Genomic DNA, 10295 nt, shown 5'->3' with positions numbered 1-10295 from the left:
AAGAAGATTATAGGTAGCCTACTATGCTTTTAATTTTACATGTATTAAAATTGGGAAAAATATTTATTTGCCTTTTTTATTTATTTTTTACATATATTTCTCTTTGTATTATCAATAAATAAAGATCTCAACCAATAATAACCAATCTCCGTCGGGAGGGTGCGTGTCGTTTTAAGCGTTTACACATGTAAATCGAAACTAAACTGAGTTCGTCCTCTGATAAAATCATGTAGTAAACATGTCCCACTCCTCAGCACACGAGCGCTTTACACAAAAGAATGTTTGGAAACACGAAGGTTTATGGCTTATCGATGTATTAATTCACTGGCATTAATATTTTTTCACCCAATAATACATATTATTGAAGTACGCACACACACACACACACACACGTCTTTCATGTCCCACCCACTTCTTAAAAGTTAACTACGCCACTGAGAAAGACCCATTTCTGAACACTGTGAATCAAAGTTGACTTCTGTCTAATTTATCGGTGAGTCCAGAATGTTCTTCTCATGATATGATTCTGTCATATTAACTAAGTGTTTGTTCTGTGTTTGCTATTTAAGTCGAGTTGATTGTGAGGTTTTACTAATTAATGGCTTACGTTTATCATAAAATGTATTTATGAATCTATGATTCACATCGAAGTCAATATAGTAGACAGTAAATTAAGTTATGGAGAGAGATTTCGCTCTTCACCTTCTTTTACCCGTTATTGTGTGGGTCGTTTGTAAATCTAATGTTTTTCTGCTATTTTTAACTGTACAGAAACAGCTCGTTTTGCTTCGTAATATTGCAAACTGCTGTTTCTTATCATATTAATAACACGTATTGTTTTAAGAGAACACTTGTGAGCAGCACAAACAGTTGGATTCAGCGGACAGAAGTCTTGCTCAATCTCTGGTTTTCCTCTGAACAATGTTTCTCACAGGAAAGTTGTGTCATGACACAAAAATTAGTTGGCAAAGCCATTTGATGGAGAAATAACGAAATGCTCGGGAGTTGTTGTCGATATAGAGTTAGAGACGGTGAATGTGGTTAACAGTTGAGTCGCATGACACGTGAAATAAATCACCATCGTGTTTTAAATCAGAGAGGCTTGATTAAGTGCTGGAAATAACGGATGATGTTACGAAACAATCACAGTTATAGACAGATGTAGTGGAGTGAAAACTATTGCATCCAGATGTTTTAGATAACTGTAAAAGTATTCACATTTTCACGTTTTTCTTTATTTAAATATTCAGCTGCAGATCTCAGTTGAAAAGATTCAGTTTGTTTTGCATTTTATTCAATTCCATTCTATTCTCTCAGTTTAAATGCTTATGATTTCATATAATAATATTATAAACTTAGTAAATATTCAGCCTCAAAAAGGGAATTCAAGGGCAATATAATCATTTTTTATATAATTAAACTTTTTTCTATTATATTATTATAAGCTCTTTCTGAGTCTGATAAAGAATTGAACTCTTCAGTGTGATTGAGATTTAAAAAAAAAAAATCAGTTACATCAAGGATCAAATCAAATGTAAATAAGATATTAATTTAAGAGTTAAAAGTAGTGATGCCCCGATACCACTTTTTCACTTCAGATACCCATACTTTTATTTTATTCTTGAACTAATACTACTACTTATAATAATAAAATAAATAGAAGCACTTTGCTCATTTAGTCACCCATAAACATATAAAATATTTGTAATTATTTTATCTTCGTTATTAAAAAAATATATACAAAAAAGATACAAATTCCAAATACACATAATACACTAATAAAAATAAACAGTGTTTTGCAGGTACAATAGTATTTAGCAGCATTCAAAAAAATTTATGAACAAGTAAAAATAAAACAATTATTATTTACAAATTACAGTTATACCTATATAGTTGCCTATGGCTATGATTATAATAATACAGTTGTTTGTTTGATTTTATAGTCTCAAGCATTCAGAAGTAACACACAAAAATTTTACTTCAATAAAAACAAGGATTAGTTTGGCCTCCGCAAAAAAGGTGGCCAAAAATGTAAGATTACGTGGATATTTGAATTAAACAGTTTAACAGGATTATAAAAGTACCTAAAAAAGTAAAAGTAAAGTGATGCATGGGCCTTAACTTGGGCTTTTTTCTTTTCCTTATCTCGGCGCCGGACTACTGTTGTCTTTCCCTGGGCTAAGTTGTCCATCAGTTATTATTATTTGCAGTCAGGAGACAGCCGCAAACACAAGGTGAGAGCAAGCGAGCGTGCGGATGTGGGAATGGCGGATCGATCGATAGAGCGTGCGCTGAAGCATAATACAACATTATTTCTTCAAAAGCATATCCTGGAGACATTTCTATCGTCCACGATCAAAAATATTCATATTGCACACCCCTTCCCTCATGCGATTATAACTGGCTACTACTGTTATCACGTGACAGGCAGCACGCTTAAATGGATGTAGCAGCAAGGGGAATGCTCATATTCAAGCATTTAGGCAATGATTTAAGCTAGATTTCCCCATGGTTTGTGTTGATTGGTATCGGACATTGGTATCGTATCATATGTTTTTCTCCCCTCCGATCTCCGATCTAGCGTTCTGGGCCAGTATCTGAACAGTACCAATGTCGTGGATTGGATCGGGACATCCCTAGTTAATACTTACACTACAGCTAACCATACACCCACATCCATTAAATGTGTATATATATATATATATATATATATATATTAGGGGTGTAACGGTTCACAAAATTCACGGCTCGATACGATACACTGATGTCATGGTTCGGTTCGGTACGTTTTAGATACAGCAAAATGTAAAAACATCTCAACTTTTCAGAATGCCGCAGGCGCGCCGCGGGTCATGTGACAAGAACTAACCAATCAGCTTCATCCTTTCCCATAACAACGTTGAAAGCTCAGCCAAGATGAAGGAACAGCTGATCATAGTTGTATATGGATTGCAATTTTGAAATAAATTTAGGAGCAGAGCTACTGCAAGCGATATTTAGAGCTATATCTAATCCATTTATCCTTTGCTGAAATTTCCGCGTGTCATGGAGAGAGCACGTCATTGTTGCTTAGCAAAGACAGACGCCTCATGAGCGCTTCTGCCCGAGCGCTTTGGAAAGGAGGAGAAAGCGGCACGACTAGCGTTTTCCACGCGTTTTTAGGCACGATATGTGAACGGCCCCTAAGGCGCTCGCTCACTCAGTATGAAAGTGAAAGTGACGTGACATTCAGCCAAGTATGGTGACCTATACTCAGAATTTGTGCTCTGCATTTAACCCATCCGAAGTGCACACAAACAGAGCAGTGAACACACACAAGCACACTCTGTGAACACACAACCGGAGCAGTGGGCAGCCTTTTATGCTGCGCCGCCCGGGGAGCAGTTGGGGGTTCGATGCCTTGCTCAAGGGCACCTAAGTCGTGGTATTGAAGGTGGAGAGAGCACTGTACATGTACTCCCCCCACCTACAATTCCTGCCGGCCCGAGACTAGAACTCACAACCTTTCGATTGGGAGTCCGACTCTCTAACCATTAGGCCACGACTTACCCTTAAATATGTATGCGATGAAGGCTCGTTGCAAAATGTCTAATGCATTTAACAGACCAGAAATAGAAGATCCTCCAATAACCAACAGGTCTGGTGTTTGGGTGCACTTTGGATTCCCTGTAAGCTATAATGGTGATGACAGAATGAATGGTAAATAGTAAGGTCTCATATCCGCAGCTATAACGTAAATGAAGCCTACCGATCTTTTGCCCTGTTTGAATCAGTTGGAAATGTTGGTCTAAATGCTGCGGGGATAGTTTGCTGCGTGTATGTTTCTCCTTCCGCTGGTGTTTTTTTTTTTGTATTCCCACTGGTGTACCCTATTGTCATGTAGCAGATGCGACATACCGTTGTTTTTTATCCACCACTCTCTTGCCATCACCATTATAGCTTAAAGGGAATCCAAAGTGCACCCAAACACCAGACTTGTTGGTTATTGGAGGATCTTCTATTTCTGGTCTGTAAAATGCATTGGCCACCGCGTACCGTGCATGAACTGCTCGCTCACTCAGCGCGTACTGAATGAGCGAGCGCCTGACTGAGTAGCCTAACATAAACATATAAGTTGGTGGGGGTTTTTTTCTTCGGGAGTGTCAGGGGCGTTGCCTGTTACATCGTTTGGGTTATTGGGCTACCTTGTTGAAAACATATCATTATATTTCTCTTTTTTTTTCAAATATAATTACTTAGTCCAACTAACCGTTCGTTATACATAATGCGTACCGCGTACTGAACCGAAAGCCTCGTACCGAACGGTTCAATACGAATACGCGTATCGTTACACCCCTAATATATAGGTTATGAACTACCAGGCTCAAGACAGCGTAACATGAAATGGGGAGGCCACGCACAGATAACTCAAAATAAACATTAATACAATTTAAACAACAGTTAAATCCAAAAGGGAAGATAAAGGAAACAACAAAAGATCGAATATCAAAGAAAGCTCAAAGTCTGGTGCTTCAGGTGCAGACTTCACTTTATGCTCTATTATGTAAGTAGCTACACAATCAGAAACTATGTTGTTAAATTGTTCTAATACCATTAGACCACACAACCTCTCAAAAGTGTCTGCTCCTGCAGAAACACACCAGCGATTGACATGTTAAATCCCTTGCGACTTCTACATGGATTTGTTTTTCTCAAACCTCTAAAACGCTGTCTATATGTTTCTGGAACAAGTTCGTATGCCTTGAGTACCACTTCTTTTACAACATGGTATACGTTTTGTTGAGATTTTATTAGGGCAATGCTGTGCCTCTTGTGCCTTGTCCACCAAAACACTCTGCAACAGGAAGGTGCACTCCACATCATCCCACACTCTATCTATCCTCAGCAATGTTTTAAAAAAAAAAACACGCCTGGGTCTTTCTCGTTAAATTTCGGTACACCTGTTACCATATTTACAATATTGAAATCTGACTATTTAACCCTGGCTGATCATTTGGTAAATTTTCAGAACCTGCACCTGGCATTTTTCAGACACGTTCCATTTCCTGCGACATTTTCAACTCTTCTAATTTATATTGTATTCTAAACTTTTCAAAGTCTCGCTCACGTCCTCGCTCTTTACTTTTCACCTTTTCCCATTCCAATTGTCTATCCAATGTGCATTCCTTTGTTCTGATTTTTAACAATAATTTTTGCTGCTCAAATGTTGTAAGAATTTGTAACGAAGACTGACTCGGTTGTGGGTTGGAATCCATGTGCAGAGCTTTATTAAGCACAACAGCACAAACAGAGGCTAATGGAGAGCAGACATCGTGGTCAGTAAGCAAGCCAAGGGTCGTATATAATAGCGTCAATCCAAATAGCAAACAAATCCAAATCAGCAATCCAAAAGACAAGGTCAAGGGCAGGCAAAAGACATATATAAGCAAACAATCCGTGAGTATGAGAAACGCTTGGTAGAGACAGGATAAACTGGCAATACTTCGCAACATATTGCACAAACAACATGGCTTATAACAGGTGTAGACAGGAAGTGATGAGAGAAGAAGCGGCAGTGTTCAGTATTCAGGAGACGGCTCCCTCTGGCGGTTGGATGAATGAATAGTGGATGCAGATGTTACAGAATCCCTCCCTCTATGAACACCTCCAGGTGTTCTCCGAGGCCGTCACCTTGGTCTGGGTGCAGGACGAGTAGGGTTTGCCTGGTGGAACTCCTGAGTCAACGATGGGTCTAGAATGTCCTTGGCAGCCACCCATGATCTCTCCTCTGGACCATAGCCTTCCCAGTCCACCAGGTATTGCAACCGGCCCCCATGACGCCTAGAATCCAGAATCTCCTTTTCCAAGTACGCTGGAGCTCCATCAATGTCCAGTGGTGGAGGAGGTTCTCTCTCCTCAGTAGTGGGGCCGGAAGCAGGGTGGACCGGTTTCAACAGAGATACATGAAAAGAAGGAGAGATACGGTAATGAGCAGGAAGCTCAAGCCTGTAAGTTACTGGATTAATCTGCCGTAATATACGAAATGGGCCTACATACCGTGGGCTGAGCTTCCTGCTGGGAAGCCGCAACCGTAGATCCCGAGTCGACAACCAGACCTTCTGACCCGGCTGATAGTTGGGATGGGGACGCCTCCTGCGGTCTGCTTTGATCCTCTGAGCTCTGATCGCCCTTTGCAGCCTCACATGGGCACTGTTCCACACACGTTCACTTCTTCTGACCCAATCGTCCACCGCAGGCACTTTAGAAGGTTCCCCAGACCAAGGGAACATAGGAGGCTGATAACCTAGAACACACTTGAAGGGGGTGAGTCCTGTAGATGAGTGAGTGAGTGAGTTCTGTGCATATTCCGCCCAAGGTAAAAAGTAACTCCAATGTTGTTGTTGCCGACTACAATAAGATCTGAGATAACGTCCCAATTCCTGATTTAATCTCTCAACCTGTCCATTAGCTTGGGGGTGATAGCCAGATGTTAAGCTCACATTAATGTCCAGTTGCTTGCAGAAAGCTTGCCACACACGAGACGTAAATTGCGAACCTCTATCAGAAACTATACTCTCTGGTATCCCATAAACACGGAAAACATGGTGAAACAATGCTTGTGCAGTTTCCATAGCTGTAGGTAGGCCCTTTAGTGGGATAAGACGGCAAGACTTAGAGAAACGATCAATAATTACCAGGATTGTGGTGTAGCCATTGGAGCTGGGCAGATCTGTAACGAAGTCCACAGCCAAGTGTGACCAGGGGTGTTGAGGAATTGGTAGAGGTTCAAGAAGACCAGCTGGTAATTCTCGTGGTGTCTTGGACTGAGCACACACACTGCAAGACTTGACATACATAGAAACATCATTAATTAGATTAGGCCACCAAAAGGAGTTACGCACCATTTCTACTGTCCGTTGAATACTAGGATGCCCGTAGCTTAAAGATGTATGCACCCATTGTATAATTCGTTGGCGGAGAGACACAGGGACATAATGACGGTCAGGGGGACAATCTGGTGGCGTGGTTTCTGTTTGTCTTTCACGTTGTAGTTCCTCCATTATATCCCAGCGAATGGGTGCCACAATCACTGAAGGAGGTAGAATAGGACCTTGGCAACAAGAAGTTTCATTTGAATCAAATTGTCGTGAAAGTGCATCAGCCTTGCCGTTCTTGCTTCCTGGACGGTAAGTGACTGTGAATTGAAACCTAGTGAAAAATAATGACCAACGGGCTTGTCTAGGGTTTAGACGTTTAGCACACTTAATGTACTCTAAATTCTTGTGGTCCGTAATAACCTGGAAAGGATGGCGAGCTCCCTCCAACCAGTGTCTCCACTCTGCCAGTGCTGCTTTAATTGACAACAGTTACTTATTACCCACATCATAGTTCCTTTCTGCGGTTGTTAGCGTTCTGGAAAAAAAGCACAGGGAAATACTTTTCCAGGGTTCCCATGTCTCTGCGACAGAACTGCTCCAATGCCGAAGTCAGAGGCATCTACTTCTACAATGAATGGTAAGTCAGGATCCGGATGTTTCAAAATTGGGGCTGTAGTAAAACTAGTTTTCAGAGTCTCAAAGGCTGTTTGAGCAGACTGAATCCAAGATAATTTCTTCGGTTTACCCTTAAGCAATGAGGTTAGAGGGGCTGCAATGGAACTGTAGTTACGGATAAACCTCCTATAAAAGTTAGCAAATCCCAAGAATCTCTGTAGCTCCTTAAGCGTGGTAGGACGTGGCCACTCTGTGATTGCCTCAACCTTTCCAGTGTCCATCTCTACTCCTTTGTGACTTATCTTGTAACCAAGAAAGGTGGTACTAGAGACGTGGAACTCACATTTCTCTGCCTTGACACATAGATTGTTAGCCAGTAGTCGGGACAGAACATTTCTTACATGATTGATGTGTTGCTCACGTGTCTTTGAATAGATCAGAATATCATCAATGTAAGCAATAACATAGTGATTCAGAAGGTCACGGAAAATCTCATTAATGAATGATTGAAAAACAGACGGGGCATTGGCCAGGCCATACGGCATAACAGAGTATTCATAGTGCCCCCTAGTGGTGATAAAGGCGGTCTTCCGCTCATCACCTTCTCTGATTCTGATTAAATTATAGGCACTGCGCAGATCCAATTTGGTGAAAATAGTGGCTTCACGTAACTGTTCTAATGCAGGAGGAACTAATGGAAGTGGATACCTGTTCTTGATGGTCACTGTGTTGAGACCACGGTAATCTATGCAGGGACGTAGACCTCCATCCTTTTTTTCAACAAAGAAGAAACCCGATGCTGCTGGTGACGTGGAAGGACGGATGAAACCAGATGCTAGAGCCTCCTCAATGTAATTTTCCATGGCCTGCGTTTCAGGAATGGTTAATGGATATACCTTGCTCTTGGGAGGTGTAGTGTTCGGTAACAGTTCGATTGCGCAGTCCCAGGGGCGGTGAGGAGGTAATTGGGTGGCCTTGGTTTTGCTGAAGACCTCATTGTAGTCAGAATGCTCTGGGGGAGTAAAAACTGATTCATTAGATGCAGGGCTTTCAATACTGGTGGTTAAACAGGGGAATTGTAACTGGAGTTGAAGACAATGGCTGTTACAGTATGGCGACCATTTAGTAAGCTCCTTGGAGCTCCAGGAAATTTGTGGATCATGGATAGTCAGCCATGGATTACCCAATACTACTGGATGTTGTGGTGTAGATGTGACATACAAAGAAATGGTCTCTGAGTGGAACAGGCCAATTTTTACAGTAACGGGCACAGTTTGATGGGTAATTCCTCCACCAATAGGTTGGCTATTTATGGCAGTGATGTTAATAGGTGGTACGCACTGGATAACAGGTATGTTGAGTTCACGGACCAATTCATGATGAATCAAATTTAAGGCAGAACCGGAGTCAATTAGTGCTGGAACACAATGAGCAGAATTAGCATGGTTGAGTGTGAGGAGAAGAGTAAAACAACTGGTCAGCATATTAGTTAAGGACGTACTCACTTTGATCTGGGAGGGCTTGTTAGGGCATGAACGACACTGATGACCTGGTTGACCACAGTAGAAACACAAACGATTAACTCGGCGTCGTTCCTTTTCCTCCACAGAGACTTTAGTTAAACCAATCTGCATGGGCTCAGCGGGTTCCTGATAATTAGTGGTTGGGGTGGACATTGAAGTAGCAAGCGAACTCGAAGGATTATTACGTAGCAGATTATCAATTTTTATAGCCATTGAAATCAGTTGGTGGAGATCAGAGCCAACGTCCTTGCATTCCAGTTCGGCCTGTAGTGTTTGATTGAGGCCCTGCTTAAACACTGGTTTCAGTGCTACCTCATTCCAACCACTCTGTGCCGCTAGGGTGCGAAATTCAACTGCATAATCAGCAGCAGTGCGATTCCCTTGACGTAACTGTAGTAGCTGCATTGAAACGTCTCTCCCACCCGCTGGGTATTCAAATACTTCACGTAGTTGTGTGGAGAAATAATCAAATGAGGTTCGTATATTATCATTCTGGTCCCAAACCGCTGATGCCCACTCGAGAGCCCTTCCCGTTAACAATGACATCATGAATGAGCACTTAGTTGAGTCTCTCAGAAACGCCTCAGGCTGGCTACCGAAATAGATGGTGCACTGACGCAAAAATCCCCTGCATTTTTCAGGTGAACCATCAAACTTATCGGGTAAAGAAAATCTTACCGGATCAGGCCTGGTCGGTGGAAGGGACTGAATGTATCGTGTCAGGTATTCATTTGTAGCTTGCAGAGATGAGAGTTGGCCCTGGAACTCCTGTATCATCACTCTCTGATAACTAAACGTGGCCTGTAGTTGAGATAACTCTGCTGGATTCTGGTCAGGCGAAGTATTCTGTAATGAAGACTGACTCGGTTGTGGGTTGGAATCCATGTGCAGAGCTTTATTAAGCACAACAGCACAAACAGAGGCTAATAGAGAGCAGATATCGTGGTCAGTAAGCAAGCCAAGGGTCATATATAATAGCGTCAATCCAAATAGCAAACAAATCCAAATCAGCAATCCAAAAGACAAGGTCAAGGGCAGGCAAAAGACATATATAAGCAAACAATCCGTGAGTATGAGAAACGCTTGGTAGAGACAGGATAAACTGGCAATACTTCGCAACATATTGCACAAACAACATGGCTTATAACAGGTGTAGACAGGAAGTGATGAGAGAAGAAGCGGCAGTGTTCAGTATTCAGGAGACGGCTCCCTCTGGCGGTTGGATGAATGAATAGTGGATGCAGATGTTACAGAATTTCCCAAATAACTTCTTATCTCTGTCATAAGCGGAGGTAAAGAT

The 10295-nt window shown here is 41.7% G+C and overlaps 1 protein-coding gene across 1 annotated transcript in view; it reads left to right on the top strand.

Annotated features, from left to right (window-relative positions):
• The first annotated feature begins 383 nt into the window (after window positions 1–383).
• Window positions 384–10295, top strand: part of LOC113066867 (membrane-spanning 4-domains subfamily A member 8-like) — a 96482-nt gene continuing 86570 nt past the window's right edge. Inside the window, exon 1 of the mRNA XM_026238963.1 lies at window positions 384–493. The gene's annotated coding sequence lies outside the window, so the exon portion shown is untranslated. The remainder of the gene's footprint in view (window positions 494–10295) is intronic.

The sequence above is a fragment of the Carassius auratus genome, chromosome 4, assembly GCF_003368295.1.
Source record: "Carassius auratus strain Wakin chromosome 4, ASM336829v1, whole genome shotgun sequence".
Taxonomy (NCBI): domain Eukaryota; kingdom Metazoa; phylum Chordata; class Actinopteri; order Cypriniformes; family Cyprinidae; genus Carassius; species Carassius auratus.
This window is presented reverse-complemented; position numbering and strand designations above follow the sequence as displayed.